The 19,726-nt window shown below is 37.7% G+C and overlaps 1 protein-coding gene across 6 annotated transcripts in view; it reads right to left on the bottom strand.

Annotated features, from left to right (window-relative positions):
- The window catches only part of CCDC171 (coiled-coil domain containing 171), a 455,940-nt gene that overhangs the window by 297,388 nt on the left and 138,826 nt on the right, over window positions 1–19,726 (bottom strand). The window lies entirely within an intron of this gene.

The following is a 19,726-nucleotide window of genomic DNA, read 5'->3' as shown; positions in this document are numbered from 1 at the left end:
GGAGTAACAGCCTCTCTAAACAAGTTAACTGAAGTTAATGATATACCAAGTTCAAATTTATGGCTATTTTCTATCTTATCAATCCATATAATATTAATTCTTTTTTTTTCCTCCATTATCTCCTAATGGCAGTGTTCATATGTACCTGTTACCCAACAATTAAATGAATATAATACCATTGTTTTGGGAAATTGAATAAATGTACTTTGGTCCTTGTGTTTCTGATCAGCCAAACTTTTTATAACATACTATTTTGCTTAAATAACAACTTCTGAACCCAAGAGTATATACTCTTCTTTTATGCTTGGAAATATTCTTCAATCCTTAAAATTCTTAAGATACAAGTTGAAATAAACAATAAAAATGTTATTATCTACATGACTGACATCATGTTTCAATTAAAACACTTAAGACTGATATTCATTGTAAAAATATGAGTATTTCCATATTATACCCTCAAACTACTTTAATTTAGTTGGGCTCTAAGTTAAATTAGTAAATTAATCAAGTTCATGTGGTCAAATATAATTTCAAATATTAACTCAAAATAATCAAAAGTTGAGTTTTAAAAACCACTTTAAATTGATTTTTTATTTTATTATTCTTTTTTTTTTTTTTTTTTTTTGGGTGCTGGGGATAGAACCCAGGGCCTTGTGCTTACAAGGCAAGCACTCTACTGACTGAGCTATCTCCCCAGCCCCCTATTTTACTATTCTTTAAATGTCAAAAATAAGTACCAAAATTTAGTTTTAAACCATTCATATTAAAAATATTTTCATTTCCTGTTATAACTTTCCCCATATTTATAATCTAAATATTTCAATATATTAGATAACTTTAAAAAGAAGTATTCATAATATGTTTTATTATTCAGTCATTCCTTCAACTTATTTACTGAATTCCTATTGTTTACTAATCTTAGGCATTATGCATACAGAGGTGAGCAAAGTCAGTGTAGTTTCTGTCTATATACAATTTACAATCTAATAAGAGGGAGAGACTGTAAGTAGATCGCTTCATAAGATCATCAACTTTCTTTTACGTGTTCAAAGACTGGAACTTATAAAAGATGGGAGAAGGCGGTAATGAAGGAAAAAAAACAGAAAAGGGGAAAATTGCTCAGTTAACAATAGATTATGTAATTCATCTCAGAGTACTGGTAATATATATTGTTTTAATCTCAGGGAAAGGACCAATGAAGTTATGACATTTATTAAGGTATACTTAAACACTATCTTAAGTATGGATACACCTTAAATATTCTTAAACGTAAGAATAATATTTAACTTAAAAACTAAAAGTAATATGAAAACAACATTTATTACAGCTAGGAAAAAAAAATACACAGTTTTGAGCCATGGAAATGGTTGTGACTATGAGTTGGAAAGACAACTCACTAAAAATTTCATTAAAGGTCTTACCAAAAAAAAAGTTTTAAATTACTCTCTTGCACAAGATAAAATATGTAATATAAAATTCTTTTCTTTTGCCACTACACAAAGTAGTCCATGAATAAATTATTCAAGGACACTCAGGAAATCTGCTAGTTTTTATAATAAGGAAGAAAACTTCCTCTCAGAAATTCAGAATAAAATCACCTTGAGTGTTCAGGAGTAAAGGGACAAAATGCCCTGTCCTTACTGACCTATGCACATTTTTTATAATCTTCATAAAATAAAGTTTTCTTGCCTGAAAATGTCTATAAATAAAGTTTAGCTGAGGTACAGAGTATGCTTTATGTCCCACCAATATCTATAATAAAAAGAAGTACTTACTGGTCCCTTTACAAACAAAATAAATGTCCACAAATAAAAGAAACTTACTCACTGATTTGGTTTAAGCTAAAAATATTTTAATCACTACACTATGGTCCAAAAAACACTGGACTATTAAAACTATCCTATCAGAGGGAGGTTTAAAAACTCATATACAAAGAGCACTAAAAAAGATTTGAACAGTGGTCATAATTGGCTTTTCAAAGATCAAATACCAAGTGAAGGACAGATACATCAGAACACTTTATATCTCAATAATAGCAACTCAGAATCTTTTGTTTTCCTCTCTCCTCCTCTCTACCCACGTCTCTGAACTTAGGTACCAGCCTAAAATTTCACAAAATTATTCCCTACTTCAATTTCTCCCCCTCACTTTTAAGTAGGTTTCAACTCTAGCTAAACTTTGGCAATCTTTCCTTGAATTAGTAGCCCACAAAAAAAAAGTTCAAGTAGACAGGGAAGAAGAAAAGGTTCTAAAACCCTTCATTTAAATGTTTCCTTTCAGACAATCTCAAAAAGTAAATGTTTCTACTTTTTGAAAAACAGAAATGGTTTTTCTTTTTAATTTTTTATTGGTACATTAGATTATACATAATAGTGGGACTCTTTATACATATTCGTATATTCACATGATATAACTCGTACTGCTGTTATTACCTCAGTAAGCTACAGTTCCACAGTAAAAACAGTAAGTAGTAATGAATGAGGTAAATTCATCTCCTCTACCTTCTCAGTCATTCTCTTACCTATATCCTGCAAGACTCCCAAAGGGGAGAATTAAGAAATAACAAAATTTAAGACAAAGACTGAGCTTCTTTTAAAAGATAAGAGGAAAAAACATGAAGGAGGGGGGATCCTGTTGTTTGATACTGATTTTTTATCATGTAGTAGAAAATAGAAAACACCATTCAAATGGATTTTATTTTCACTCAATAAAAAAATAAACATTCACTACATAATGCACTGATTAAAAAATGCCTTCTTATTCTAAAAGCACTAAAACATAAACATATTTTGCTGGCAGTTATACTTTTCAAGCTCAGACTACATTCTGCATATTAACTCATCTTAATCACTGAGGTCATAAACATCTTCATTATCTTGGAAAAATTGGTGCTCATTCTGGAGTATTTAAGGAAAAAGGCTCATAACTTTGCTAACATATGGAAAGTATTTATTATGTAAGTCCTACTCATCCACTCTCTATGTCCCTTGGGAGACTCCAGAAAACATTTCCTTCTCCAAGCCTTGAGAAACATGCTGGTGAAGGGAGCCAAAGCCTTCCAGAACACTGTGTGGCTTTCAAGACAAGAATAAACCAGTCATGGTGGGGCATGCCTGTAATCCCAGGTACTCAGGAGGCTGAGGCAACAGGATTGAAAGTTCAAGGCCAGCTTTAGCAACTTAAAAAGGCCCTTAAAAAAGCAACTTAGTGAGACCCTGTCTCAAAAAATAAAAAGGGCTGGGGATGTGGCTCAGTGAGTGATTAAACACTAGGTTCATTCCTCAGGACAAAAAAAAAAAAAAAAAAAAAATCCAAGAATAATTATAGGAAATGGTAAAATCAAATGGGTTCCCTAAATTGAATGGGAGTGATGGGATCTTGGGGAATACAGCTCAAGTGGTAACTGTTAATTTTCAGAGATAAAGTGAACATGGTTACCATAAAGGATGGAGTCAAAGCAATAAACAAAAAGGCTTGACCCATGAAGATCACTAGAATCAGAGAGTTAACTGATGATCATGATGTCAACTGATCATAATTAGCTGATCATCATGTTCTTAGAACTAATGCCTACTTAAGGTCTTCTTTTATTTGTATAAGTAGAAACTCTCTGGGTCTAATTACCAGAAGTAGGTCAAAAAAGAGAGTACTGACCCTCAATTGCTTCTCAGATTTGAGCTAGTTCACAGACCAAGATACCCTTGAATAAAGAGGACAGGTCCCTTTAGGAACCCTGCATACTGTTAAAAAGGTACAATGTAAATCCCCAGCACCACAAAAAAAAAAAAAAAAAAAAAGAAAGAAAAAAAAAGGTACAGTGTAAATCTTCCTCCTAGCCTTCCTCAAGAAAACAAGCAACCATTCACCAGGGTGACAATATGCAAGGGTAGTAACCTAATCATACTTCCAAGGAGCATCCCAACGATGGATCTAAGACACTAATTCAGGAAGATCTAAGATGCTATTGTGGTTCAAAAAAGTCAGGGTAGGCACTTACAAAGGTCAAGTTAACTCAATTTTGGCTAAGATCTCTTTCTAGTAGGTCCAGTAGATCTCTGGACCCACCTCATAGTTATTTCTCCAGTTTGGAATACATACTTAGAAAACACAAAATCAAAAACTCACACAATGCCCATTCTGGTCACTGGTATGAGGAATATTATAGAGGAAAACTAAGTTTAAAAAGTCAAGTGGAACTACTCTTGGTGGCACACACCTATAAATCCAGAAGCTCAGCAGGGTGAGACAGGAAGACTGCAAGTTCAAGCCAGCCTCAGCAACTTAGTGAAATCCTATCTCAAAATTAAAAAAAAAAAAAATTGAGGAGGTTTCAAGATGGCAGTATAGAGGTCACTTTCCTGGCTGCTCCATGGTGTGAAACCAAGAAATCAGACACGCAGCTTCTTAGCAACATGGGTGAACAAAAAATAAATAAATAAATAAAGGGAGGACTTTACTAGAATTTAAAACTGGACACTCAAAACAGTTCGGGAACTGAGGAGGGTGAATATAATAAGGAAGAAATCCCCAGCACCCTAACCTCTGATGTGTCCAGAGGCACGAACCAGAGCAGTCCCTCCATGAGCAAAGTGGAGGGATTAGGGAATTAAAGGAACCCACATTTTGGGGAAGCCTGAGGCATATCTGGTATGAAGAGTTTACAGATCAAAGACACTGCCCAACTAAGCTGAAAAGTATAGTGCACAATATTCTTATGCAGGAAAGAAGCCACCTTCTCTCCTGGCAGTGTGTGGAGGACAGAGGAAGAAACCATTTTGCAGTGGTAGCACCAGGGCTGACAGCTACAGAAGCTGACTGTTGACAAACCCAAGTTAGGCCAGAAATATAGGCCTGGTAAACCCACACCACACAACACAGAGTATGCCTAAGTGACCAGGAGAAAATCAAACATGGAGAGAGGTTTACATAGGGGAATATTGGTCATGGAAACCCAACTGGTTCACCCCTTCACCCACCAAACTGGCTGCTTACTGGACCACCTGGGACAGATGCACCTGGCCAGGAATTTGAAAGGGCAAGGTCAGGAGAGATTGACTTTGGAGACTGAACCCAAGACCAGGGCCCCTAGAGATGCACTGATTTAAAAATCTCCAGGCCAAATGGCATTCAGGGAAGAGCCTTGAGTCCACCTAAGCCTAAACTATGTGCCTCCAGGAATTTGGACTATGGGATTAACTCATTCACTCCAGGAATCTGGAGGGTAGAGTATCACACTACAAACAACCCCATCTAACACTGTTGAGAAGAGAAGCTGAGAATCTTTTGAACTCCAACAGAAGCAATTCTCTAACTTTTCATTGAGATTTTTTTTCTCTCTTTCTCTTTTTTCTCTGTTTAATGGTGACCTTAATTGTTCATGGACATTTATACATACACATATTTGTTGTTTTTCTCATTTCTAGCATTTTGAAACCAGTGATTTTTCATGGATCCATTTTCGGAGGACTAGGATAATTGATTAGTATATTTCAGTTTTATTTTGTATTCTTTTATTTTTATTTTTCAAAATTTTTACTTTATATATTTTTTCTCTCACCTGTATCCCTTAATTCTTCCTTGTTTTTCTTCTGCTAACAGCCAATCTCTATTGTTCTTTCTTTCACTCTTCCTCTTTTACTTCTATCTTCTCTCCTCCCCACTCATAATCATTACATCCTATATCACTTCTCTTCCTGTTCACCATTCAAAATTGTGAACCTTTTGCAAACTTACCATTTTTATTGTAGGCAATAACTATCATATCATTTCTGTTTATTAGGATAATTAACATTGTAGTTGTCACAGCAGGAACTGTTTGGTTTAATGCTATATATGGTTTGCATTCATTGTTGTCATTGTTTATCTCCCACTAAACAGTGAGATATTGGAAACCTTCAGAGACCCTAGAAGTTCACAGGGTAGAAATTCTACTGCCTCAGATTCATAGTTTTAGATAAGTAAAGCACAAATAAAATGAAAAAGCAAGGGAACGAATCACCCCAAATAAACCAATAATAGAATCCATCCACACCACAGTGGAAGAAATGTCACAGGAGGAGTTGAACTAATCAGCAAGGTAAAGGACAATATAAGGAGTGAAATCTGAGAGAAAATACAGAAAATAAAAGATCAGTTTATGAAAGAGATAGAGATTCTGAAAGAAATCAAGCAGAAACCCTCGAAATGAAGGAATCAACAAACCAAATTAAAAATTTAACTAAAAGCATTAACAACACTCTAGATCACTTGAAAGATGAAATTTCGGTCAATCATGGAGATCCAAGATGGCGGACTAGAGGGAGGCTGCGTTCCTTGTTGCTCTGTAACTCCAGTTTCAAGCAGAGGATATCTGTTTCTTGGTGAGGCAGTTTTTGCTGCTTATCGATCCCCTGCTGTTGACCCCATTTGTCTGCTGTAATCACCTGCAGTCTGCCAGCATACCTACGCATTTTTTGAGTGCAGACTGCTCACTGTCAGGCGCCTATCATCCACCATTTGCCTGCCTCTCGCCTGCCTTACCCAATGCACGAGGTTTACCTCCCGATCGTCTGACAAGAGTCAGCAAACTGATCGCTGACCACCAGTGGAGCACCAGCTGCCAGCTGTTGACTGGAAGTTCACTGTTACAGTACCTGCAGGTTGATTACACGTGGCTGCTGCCATTTTGAGACAACAGCCAGGCCCCGTAGGACCCCTGGCCGGACTGACTGAGCCCCGACTCCAGGATCCCTCAGCCCGACCGATCACTCCCTGCCTCTGGGGCCCTCACATCGACTGACTGCTCCCTGCCACCAGGACCCCCAGACCAACTGACTGCGCCCTATCACTGGGACCCCAGACAGACTGATTGCACCCAGCCTCCAGGATCACACAAACACACCCGACCTCCAGAACACCTGCCTGACCAACTGCACCCCGCCTCCAGGTCCTCCAGCTGACCACGTCCACACCCTGAGCTACAGCTCCCCATTTGCCAACACATTTTGAAGCTAGAGCAGCCATCTTAGACAATCCTGGAAGCCATAGCTCTGATTTTAGGTGGGGCAAAACCCATCCTGAGACGCCTGCTGGAGACTTGAAGCTCATTGTCAGGTACCTCTCAAGCATCAGGCTACTGAAGGCTGGGGGGTTTCATTACTATATATATACTGTAGATTTTCATTACTATATATTATAGTAGGTTTCATTACTATATATTATACTATAGATTTTCTTTTTTCTCCTGATTGAAAAATTTTGTTTTTATTTCTTTACTTTTCTTGCTCTCTTTTCCTTTTGTTGACCTGTTCCCTCAGAGTCTCTTTCTCCCATTTTGCATGCTAACATCCAATTTCTCTTGATTACACTCTCACCCTATTATCTAGAACTTCTGTATATTCTTTTCTTATCCCATTAAAAGCCACATTCTACATCCCTCTGCATCCTCTTTGTCCTCCATTACAAACTGCAGACCTTATTGCAAATCTGTTTGTTTTACTGATGATAATATTTGAACTCATTCTGTTTATTATGACAATTTTGTTATTGTCCTCATAGGGGCTATTTGGTCTAGGATTGCATAGTGTCTGAATTGGTCACTGCTAATATTGATCTCCCCTTAAAGAAAAGGTTTGGGAATCCTATAGGGCCACTATAAGCCTATAGTGAAATCTGCAATACCCCAGATCTGCACTGCTAGAGGGAAAGAGACATGAACAACATGAAAAAACAAGGGAAGAAAATGATCCAAACAAATCTAGATTCTATAGTAATAGAATCCAATGACTGTATGTTAGAAGAAATGTCAGAAAAGGACTTCAAATTATACATGATTAAGATGATTCGCAAAGCAAAGGATGAGATAAGAGAGCACATGCAGGCAATGAATGATAATACCAATAAGCTGAAAGAGCAACTGCAGGAAGCAAAAGATCATTTCAACAAAGAGATAGAGATTCTCAAACAAAAAACCAAACGGAAATCTTTGAAATGAAGGAAACAATAAACTAAATAAAAAACTCAATGGAAAGCATCACCAAAAACTAGACCACATGGAAGACAGAACCTCAGACAATGAAGACAAAATACTTAATCTAGAAAATAAAGTTGCCCAAACAGAGAAGATGGTAAGAAATCATGAACAGAATCTCCAAGAACTATGGGACATCATGAAAAGACCAAATTTAAGAATTATTGGGATTGAGGAAGGCACAGAGAAACCAACCAAAGGAATGAACAACCTATTCAATGAAATAATAGCAGAAAATTTCCCAAACCTGAAGAACGAAATGGAAAATCAAATAAAAGAGGCTTAAAGAACACCAAATGCACAAAATCACAACAGATCCACACCAAGGCACATTATAATGAAAATGCCTAACATTCAAAATAAAGATAGACTTTTGAAGGCCGTGAGAGAAAAGCATCAGACTACATATTGGGGGAAACCAATACGGATAGCAGCAGACTTCTCAACTCAGACTCTAAAAGCTAGAAGGGCCCGCAACAACAATTTCAAGCTCTGAAAGAATATGGTTGCCAACCAAGAATCCTATACCCAGCAAAACTAACCTTCAGATTTGAAGATGAAATAAAATCCTTCCGTGATAAACAAAAGTTAAAAGATTTTACAACTAGAAAGCCTGCACTACAGAATGTTCTCAACAAAATATTCCATGAGGAAGAAATGAAAAATAACAATGGAGGTCAGCAAAGGGAGGAACTACCTTAGAGAAAAACCACTCAAAGGAGAAACCAAGCTGACTCAAAAACCAAAAATAAGCCAAATGACTGAGAATACAAAGCATTTCTCAATAATAACCCTGAACATTAATGACCTAAACTCCTCAATCAAAAGACATAGACTGGCAGAATGGATTAAAAAGAAAGACCCAACAATATGCTGCCTGCAAGAGATTCATCTCATAGAAAAAGACATCCACAGACTAAAGGTGAAAGGATGGGAAGAAACCTACCACGCACATGGACTCAGTAAAAAAGCGGGGGTTTCCATCCTTATATCAGATAAAGTGGACTTCAAGCCAAAGTTAGTCAGAAGGGATAAAGAAGGACATTTCATACTGCTTAAGGAAACCATAGATCAGGAAGACATAAATAGTAAATATTTATGCCCTAAACAATGGAGCATCCCTGTACATCAAACAAATCCTTCTCAATTTCAAGAATCACATAGACCACAACACAATAATTCTGGGTGACTTTAACACACCGCTGTCACCACTACATAGATCTTCCAAACAAAACCAACCAAAGAAACCATAGAACTCAATAACACAATCAATAACCTAGACTTAATAGACATATATAGAATATTCCATCCATCAATGAGTGGATTCGCTTTCTTCTCAGCAGCACATGGAACTTTCTCGAAAATAGACCATATGTTATGTCACAAAGCAGCCCTTAGGAAATCCAAAAAAATAGAGATACTGCCTGTGTTCTATCAGATCATAATGGACTGAGAGTAGAAGTCAATGACAAAATAAAAAACAGAAATTACTCCAACTAAATGGAGACTAAATAATATGCTATTGAATGAAACATGGATAACAGAAAACATCAGGGAGGAGATAAAAAATTCTTAGAGGTCAATGAGAACAATGGTACAACATATCAAAATCTCTGGGTAAAGAGATTTTCATCCCTGGAATGAAAGTGGTACTAAGAGGAAAATTCATTGCATGGAGCGCATTCCAGAAAAGAATGAAAAGTCAACAACTAAATGACCTAACATTACAGCTCAAAGCCCTAGAAAAAGAAGAACAGAATAACTGCAAAATTAGTAGAAGACAGGAAATAATTAAAATCAGAGCTGAAATCAATGAAATTGAAACAATGGAAACAATTCAAAAAATTGACAAAACAAAAAGTTGGTTCTTTGAAAAAGTAAACAAAATAGACAAACGCTTTGAGAGAGAAAACTCAAATTACTAAAATTCATGATGAAAAAGGAAATATCATGACAGACATCACTGAGATACAGAACATAATGAGAAGCTACTTCGAAAATCTGTATTCCAACAAAATAGAAACTACGAAGACATTGACAAATTTCGAGAGACAAATGCTCCTCCCTGAACCAGGAGGTCATACACAATTTAAGCAGATCAATATCAAGCAATGAAATAGAAGAAGCCATTAAAAACTTACCATCCAAGAAAAGCCCAGGACCAGATGGATTCTCAGTTGAGTTCTAAAAGACCTTCAAAGAAGAACTCATTCAATACTTCTCAAAGTATTCCAGAAAATAGAAAAGGAGGGTACCCTACCAAACTCATTCTATGAAGCTAATATCACCCTCATACCCAAACCAGGAAAAGACACATCAAGGAAAGAAAATTTTAGACCAATATCCTTGATGAATATAGATGCAAAGATCCTTAAAAAAATATTGGCAAACTGTATCCAAAAACATATTAAGAAAATCATGCACCACAATTGAGTGGGGTTCATCCCTGGAATGCAAGGATGGTTTAACATTCGTAAATCAATAAACGTAATCCATCATGTCAATAGACTTAAGGATAATAATCATATGGTTATTTCAATTGACGCAGAAAAAGCATTTGACAAAATACAACACCCCTTCATACTCAAAACACTAGAAAAAATAGGGATAGTAGGAACATACCTGAACATTGTAAAGGCTATTTATGCTAAGCCCATGAACAACATCATTCTTAATGGAGAAAAACTGAAACCATTCCCTTTAAAACTGGGAACAAGACAGGGATGTCCTCTTTCACCACCTCTATTCAACACTGTCCTCAAAACTCTAGCCAGAGCAATTAGACGGACTAAAGAAATTAAAGGGATACGAATAGGAAAAGAGTAACTTAAGCTGTCACTATTTGCTGATGACATGATTCTATATTTAGAGGATCCAAAAACCTCCTCCAGAAAATTTCTAGACCTCATCAATGAATTCAGCAAAATAGCAGGCTATAAAATGAACACACATAAATCTAAATCTTTTTTATACGCAAGCGATGAAACATCTGAAAGGGAAATGAGGAAAACAACTCCATTTGCAATAGCCTCAAAAAAAATAAATAAAATACTTGGGAACAATCTAACCAAGAGGTAAAAGATCTCTACAATGAAAACTACAAAACGTTGAAGAAAGAAATTGAGGAAGACATTAGAATATGGAAAGATCTCCCATGTTCTTGGATAGGAAGAATTAATATTGTCAAAATGGTTATACTACCAAAAGTGCTATACAGATTCAATGCAATTCCAATTAAAATCCCAATGATTAAAATTCCAGAAATAGAGCAAGCAATCATGAAATTCATCTGGAAGAATAAGAAACCCAGAATAACTAAAGCAATCCTTCGCAGGAAGAATGAAACAGGGGGTATCGCAATACCAGAACTTCAACTATACTACAAAGCAATAGTAACAAAAACAGCATGGTATTGGCACCAAAATAGACAGGTAGATCAATGGTACAGAATAGAGGACACGGACACAAACCCAAATAAATACAATTTTCTAAATACTAGACAAAGGTGCCAAAAATATACAATGGAGAAAAGATAGCCTCTTCAAGAAATGGTGCTGGGAAAACTGGAAATCCATATGCAGTAGAATAAAACTAAACCCCTATCTCTCACCCTGCACAAAAATCAACTCACAATAGATCAAGGACCTTGAAATCAGACCAGAGACCCTGCATCTTATAGAAGAAAAAGTCAGTCCAAATCTTCAACATGTTGGCTTAGGATCAGACTTCCTTAACAGGACTCCCATAGCACAAGAAATAAAAGCAAGAATCAATAACTGGGATACATTTGAACTAAATAGCTTTCTCTCAGCAAAGGAAACTATCAGCAATGCAAAGAGAGAGCCTACAGAGTGGGAGAAAATCTTTGCCACTATACTTCAGATAGAGCACTAATTTCCAGAATCTATAAAGAACTCAAAAAACTCTATACCAAGAATACAAACAACCCAATCAACAAATGGGCTAAGGATATGAACAGACACTTCACAGAAGATCTACAAGCAATCAACAAACATATGAAAAATGTTCACCATCTTTGGTAATAAGAGAAATGCAAATCAAAACTACCCTAAGATTCCATCTCACCCCAATTAGAATGGCGATTATCAAGAATACAAGCAACAATAGGTGTTGGTGAGGATGTAGGGAAAAAGGTACACTCGTATATTGCTGGTAGGGCTGCAAATTAATGCAACCACTCTGGAAAGCAGTGTGGAGATTCCTTAGAAAACTTGGAAGGGACCCACCATTTGACCCAGCTATCCCACTCCTCGGCCTATACCCAAAGGACTTAAAATCAGCATACTACAGAGATACAGCTACATCAATGTTCATAGCTGCTCAATTCACAATAGCCAGGTTGTGGAACCAACCTAGATGACCTTCAATTGATGAATGGATAAAGAAACTGTGGTATATATATACAATGAAATATTACTCAGCCATAAAGAATAATAAAATTATGGCATTTGCAGGCAAATGGATGAAATTGGAGAATCATGCTACATGAGATAAGCCAATCTCACAAAACCAAAGGACGAATGATTTCACTGATAAGTGGATGATGACACATAATGGGGGATGTGAAGGGGGCAATAATGGAGGAAGGAGGGACTGTATAGAGGGAAAAGAGGGGTGGGGGAAGGAAAAAATAAAAGAATGAATCAAACGTCATTACCCTATGTAAATGCATGATTACACCAATGGTATGCTGTTATTCCATGTACAAACAGAAACAACATGCATTCCATTTGTTTACAATAAAAATAAATTAAAATAAGTTAAAAAAAAAGAAAGAAAAAAAAAGAACATTTCCACACCACAAAGGCAGGAAAAGTACCTGTTTTCAAAACCAGAATTTACCACCAGTTTCCCCTCTTCTCCTGGTCAAAGAAGAACTGAGGAATGCTTTCTCATATCTCTTGCTCAAACACTACAAGAGGAAGTCCACCTGTATCCCTCCTTCTTTGTGAAAATGAAAGGGTCACTCCCCTAGCAGTTAAAGAACTTTTTCTGGTGTTGCAGTAATTGGCATGTGATTGTATTTGTGGGGGAAGCATTAGAACTCACTGGTATTACATTAACATTTTACCTTAAATATTTTATTCATCTACCTTAAAATACTTAAAATTCAAATTTTTCTTAGAAATAGCTGGAAATGTTATATGTATCATAACAAACATGATGCTTCATGAACAAATCTGAGGCTTGAGATCAGACTAATCTAGGCTTTCAGGAAAGCCCCTCCCCTGATCTTCCATTGCTGTTAACTATGTACTTTGGGCAAGTCACTTAATGTCTCTTAGGTTTAGTTTCTATATCTGTAAAATGAAGTCACAATACCTATCAAATAGCATTATTATGAGAATTAAATGAGATAATATATAAAACAGATAAATCATGCCTGGCATATAATAAAAATCAATAAATGGTGAAAAAAAAAGAAATTTCAGTCAATGAAGACAAAATATATAATCTTGAAAGCAAAGTTGAACGTGGAAAAAACATGTTAAAAAACCATGAACAGAACTTTCAAGAAATACAGGATAACCGAAAATGACCAAATTTAAGATTTATCAGGACAGATGAAGGCAAGGAGATACAAATCAAAGGAATGCACACTCTTTTCAATGAAATAATATCAGGAAATTTCCCAATCTTAAAGAATGATATGGAAAAATCAAGTACAGGAGGTTTACAGGACCCCAAATATACAAAAGTACAAGAAAACTATATCAAGACACATTACTATGAAAATGGCCAACATACAGAATAAGGACAGAATTTTAAAGGCTGTGAGAGAAAAATGACAGATTACTTTTAGAGGGAAACCAATCAAAATCTCAGCAGCTTTCTCAACCCAGACCCTCAAAGTTAGGAGGTCATGGAATAATATATAACAAGCTCTACAAGAAAACGAATGCCAGCAAAGAATACTATACCTAGCAAAATTAAGCTTCAGATTTGATGATGAAATGAAAACCTTCCATGATAAACAAAAGTTAAAATAATTCACAACTAGAAAGCCTGCACTACAAAACATACTCAACAAAATATTTCATGAAGAATACAAAATAAAATTGAAAAGCAGCAAATAAAGGAACTACACTAGAAGAAGAGTCAATCAAAGGAGAAACTAATTCAAATTAAAAAGCATAAATAAATCAAAATGACAGGGAATAAAAATCACATCTCAATAATTAACACTGACTGTAAATGGCCTAAACTCATCAATCAAACTCAACATTGGATTAAATAACAAGACCCAACAATATGCTCTCTCCAAGAGACTTACCTCATAGGCAAAGACGTCCACAGACTGAAAGTAAAAGGATGGGAATCAACATTTCACTTACATGGACTGTGTAAACAAGCAGGGTTTCCATTCTCATATCAGACAAAGTAGACTTCAAGTTACAGTCAGAAGGGATAATGAAGGATATTTCATGCTGCTTAAGGGAATCATAACTCAACAAGACATAACAATCATAAATATTTATGCCCCAAACAATGGAGCATCTATGTACATCAAACAAAGCCTTCTCAATTTCAAGAATCACACAGATCACAACACAATAATACTGGGTGACTTTAACATGCCTCTCACACCACTGGATAAATCCTGCAAACAAAAACTAAAGGAAAAAGCTATAGATAAATTTTAAAAATATAAAAATTTTTAAAATTTAATAAATACCATTTGACCCAGTTATCCCACTTCTCAGTTTATACTCAAACGACTTAAAATCAGCATACTACAATAACACACCCACATGAATGTTTATAACAACATGATTCACAATAGCTGGATTTTTAGAACCAATCTAGATGCTCTTCAAGATGAATGGATAAACTGCGATATATATATATATCTATATATCTATATCTATAGATATATATAGAGATATATAGATATATATATATATATCTATATATACACACACACACAATGGAATACTACTCAGTCACAAAGAAGAGTAAAATTATGACATTGGCAGGTAAATGGATGGAGATGGAGAATATCATGCTAAGTGAAATAAGCCAATCCAAAAAAACCAAAGGTCACCGATAAATGGATGATGATACATAATGTTGGGGGGAGAAGAATGAAGGAACATTGGATTGTATAGAGGGAAATGAGTGGGAATGGAGAGGGGAAGATAGTAGAATGAGACAGACATTACCCTATGTACATGCATGATTACACAAATGGTGTGAATCTACATCGTGTACAACCATAGAAATGAAAAGTTGTACCTCATTTGCAAAAATGCAGCTTGTAAAAATAAAAATAAATTAAAAAGACATACCCTATAGAACTAAAAAAGTACAATTAATTTAGAGTAACATATATATATAGAATATTTCATCTATCAAGGACTGAATACACTTTCTTCTCAGCAGCACATGGATCCTTCTCTAAAACAGACCATATCTTAGGCCACAAAGCAACTCTATGCAAATATAAAAAAATAAGAGATAAGTCCTTGCATTCTATCAGATCATAATGGAGTAAAATGAGAAACCAATGATAAAATAAAAAATAGAAGCTACTCTTAACACCTGGAGACTAAATAATACACTACCAAATGACCAATAGATAGTTGAAGAAATCAGGGATGAAATAAAAAAATACTTAAGGTAAATGAGAACAGTGATACAATATATTAAAATCTCTGGGACACTATGAAGGCAATGCTAAGAGGAAAGTTCATTGCACTGAGCTCATTCATTAAAGAATAGGAAGTTGAAAAATAAATAACCAGGGCTGGAGAGATAGCTCAGTCAGTAGAGTGCTTGCCTTGCAAGCACGAGGCTCTGGGTTCAATCCCCAGCACCCCCAAAAAATAAATAAATAAATAAATAACCTAACTGTCTTAGCCAGATTTCACTTCTGCAATCAAAGGACCCAACCAGAAAAAACTGTGAAGGAGAAAAAGCTTATTTGTGAGTTCATGGTTTCAGAGTTCTCAATCCATATACAGCCAGCTCCATTCTCTGGAGCTCCACGTGAGGCCAACATCAAAGCAGAAGAGTGTGGCAGAGGGATGTAGCTCACATAATTTCAGGAAACAGAGAGTCTCCACTTGCCAGATACAAATATATTCCACAAAGCTATGCCCACAATGTCCTATCTTCTTTGGCTACACCCACCTGCCTTCAGTTACCATTCAATTAATCCCATCAGATGATTAATCCACTGATTGCGTTAAGGTTCTTGTAACCCAATCATTTCTCCTCTAAATCTTCTTGCATTGTCTCACATATGAGCTTTTGGGGGACACCTCACTCCCAAGCCATAACACTAACATTGCATATCAAAGTCCTAGAAAAAAAAAAAAAGAACAAATCAACACCAAAAGCAGAAGATGGGAAATAATTAAAATCAGCTGAAATCAATGAAATTAAATAATTTTAAAATTCCAAAATCAATAATTGACAAAAAAGAAAATTGGCTCTTTGAAAAAATAAATAAAATTGATAAACCCTCAGTCACATTAATGAAGAGAGAGAAAAAACTCAAATTACTAAGATTCATGATGAAAATATAAATATCACCAGACACTACTAAAATAAAAAAATAATCAGAAATGATTTTGAAAATTTATGCTCTACTAAAATAGAAAATCTTGAAGACATTGACAAATTTGCAGAGACATATGACCTACCCAAATTGAATCAGGAGAACACACACAATTTAAACAGATCAATTTCAAGCAATGAAATTGAAGAAATCATCAAAAGCCTACCAACAAAGGAAAGCCCAGGACCAGACAGATTCTCAGTCAACTTCAACAAGACATTCAAAAAAGAACTAAAGACCAATCATCCTGTTATTCCATGAAATACAAAAGGATGGAACCCTTCCAAACTTATTCTACAAAGCTAGTATTACCCCTGACACCAAAATCAGACAAAGACACAGCAAGGAAAGAAAATTTCAGACCAATATCCCTGATGAACACAGAAGCAAAAATTTTCAATAAAATTCTGGCAAATCACATATAAAAACATATTAAAAGATAGTGTACCATGATCAAGTGGGATTCATTCCAGGGATGCAAGGTTGGTTCAGCATACAGAAATTAATAAACATAATTCATTACATCAACAGACTTAAAGACAACATTCACATGGTTATCTCAAAAGATGCAGAAAAGGCATTTGGACAAAATACAGCATCCACTCATGTTCAAACCACTAGAAAAACTAGGGATAGTAGGAACATATCTCAACATTGTAAAAGCCATATATGCTCAACCTAAGGCCAACATCATTCTAAATGGAGAAAATTGGAAGCATTCCCTCTAAAAACAGGAAGAAGACACAGATGCCCTCTTTCATCACTTCTATTCAACATAGTCATGAAAACTGTAGCAAGAGAAAGAACGGGCTACAGATAGGAAAAGAATAACTCAAACTATCACTATCACGCTGGCAACTATCATGCTGACAACATGATTCTATATTTAGAAAAACCCAAAAAACTCAACTAGAAAACCTCTAGAAATCATAAATGAATTCAGCAAAGTAGCAGAATATAAAATTAAAACAAATAAATCAATTGCATTCCTATATACTAGGAATGAATCAACTGAAAGAGAAATCAGAAAAACTATTCCATTCACAATAGACTCAAAAAAAAATAAAATATTCGGGAATCAATCTAACGAAAGAGTGCAGTGCAAGACCTCTACAAATGAAAACTACAGAACTCAAAAGGAAGGAATTGGGGGGATTCAAGATGGCGGACTAGAGGGTGGCTGCGTTTCATGTTGCTCCAGGACTCAGGACTCAAGAAGAGGAGATATTGAGAGACTTGGGACCAACTCAAAGCAGCCGGGTGAGTCTCTCCCGTTGGGGAGACGTCCCGGAACGCAGGGAACTTCGTGAAGTAGAGCTGCCCGGCAAGACACCCCTCCCCCCACTGGAGCAGTGAACGCGGACAACTGGGAGCCTCAGAGAGGAGGCCACTCAGCACAGTGCTTGGACTCGGCGCAACCCACCCGGGCTCTGGGAGGCTGCCCAAAGGAGGGGGTGCGCGGTGAGCTGTTTGGACTGAAAGCGACCACCCCTGAACACAGGGGGCTGCCCAGAGGAGAAGGAGAAGCACGGGCTCGGCTTGGACTTGGAACAGCTGCACCAGGGCTCCAGGCGGCTATCCGGAGGAGCAGCGTGGACTCAGGACTCAAGAAGAGGAGATATAGAGAGACTTGGGACCAATTCAAAGCAGCCGGGTGAGTCTCTCCCGTTGGGGAGGCATCCTGGACGGGGCGAACGCAGGGATCTTTGTGAAGTAGAGCTACCCAGAGAGACACCCCTCCCGCCGCTGGAGCAGTGAACGCGGACAACTGGGAGCATCGGAGAGGAGGCCGCTCAGCACAGCGCTTGGACTCGGCGCAACCCACCCAGGCTCTGGGAGGCTGCCCAAAGGAGGGGGTGCGCGGTGAGCTGTTTGGACTGAAAGCGACCACCCCTGAACACAGGGGGCTGCCCAGAGGAGAAGGAGAAGCATGGGCTCGGCATGTCACTTGGACTTGGAGCAGCTGCACCAGGGCTCCAGGCAGCTATCCGGAGGAACAGCGTGGTGAGTGGTTTGGACTCAGAGCAACCACTCCTAAACACAGGGGGGTTGCCTGGAGGAGGAGGAGGAGCACGGGGGGGTGCTTGGGCGCAGAGTGACTGCACCAGGGCTACGGGTGGCAGTCGGGACGAGGAGGTGTACAATGAGTTCCTGGGACTCGTGACGAATGCACCAGATCTCTGGGTGACTGCCTGGTGGAGAAGGAGGTGCGCGGTGGATCACTTGGACTTAGAGCAACCGCACGGAACACCAGGTGGCTGCCGGAGGAAGAGGTGTGTGGCGGGTCACTGGGACTCGGAGCGAATGTAAGGGGCTCCAGGTGGCTACTCAGAGGAGGGGCCGCATAGTCAGGCGATTAGGTACAGAGCAGGGTCCCAGGACCTAGGCGGCTTCTTGGTGGAAGAGCCGCACAGACAAACTGAGGGGCGGAGTGAAGGCTCTAGGACTGCAGGCAGCTTCTCTGAGGAGAGGCAGCCTAAGGAGATTCGTCTGCAAAGGGCGAGGCTTCCAGGCCCAGGAGGTAGGTCCGGGTCCCTGGGAACACTGCAGAAGAAGGCTGCCCAGCCCAGGCGGTAGTTGTGAATTGAACGGAACCCCTAGGAGGGGAACTGACTAGCGAGACCTCCCCACTGGGTGAGTCCTCCCTGCTGGGTGAGGTTCTCTCACAAGGACTGTAAAACCAGAGACACAGGCCCAAACTGGCCTTGCATCAGCCCACATCCTACTTCCCCTTTGGATGACCATTCATCAGCAAGTGAAGGTACCTCTGCCCACTAGCAGGGAATATACCCCACCGGAAGGCCACCACCCCTAGGGAGTCAGCTTCCTTGTGGAGCACCGCATTATCAACTTCCTCCAAGACTTCAGGCTACTGAAGGCTAAGAGGGGATATACTAGAAATCTTCAGGGACATTATAAGTCAATAGAGGAAATCTGTAATATCACAGCAGTGAACTGATACCTGAACAATATGAGAAAACAAGGAAAGAAAATGCTGCAAACAAATCTAGATGCTACATCAATGAAACCCAACGACACCATGGCAGAAGAAATAACAGAAAGGGAGTTCAGAATGTACATAATTAAAATGATCAGGGAAGCAAATAACGAGATGCAAGAGCAAATGCAGGCAC

The sequence above is a fragment of the Sciurus vulgaris genome (assembly GCF_902686455.1).
Source record: "Sciurus vulgaris genome assembly, chromosome: 15".
Lineage (NCBI taxonomy): Eukaryota > Metazoa > Chordata > Mammalia > Rodentia > Sciuridae > Sciurus > Sciurus vulgaris.
Note: the sequence above shows the minus strand (reverse complement) of the source record. Positions and strands in the feature narration are given on the sequence as shown.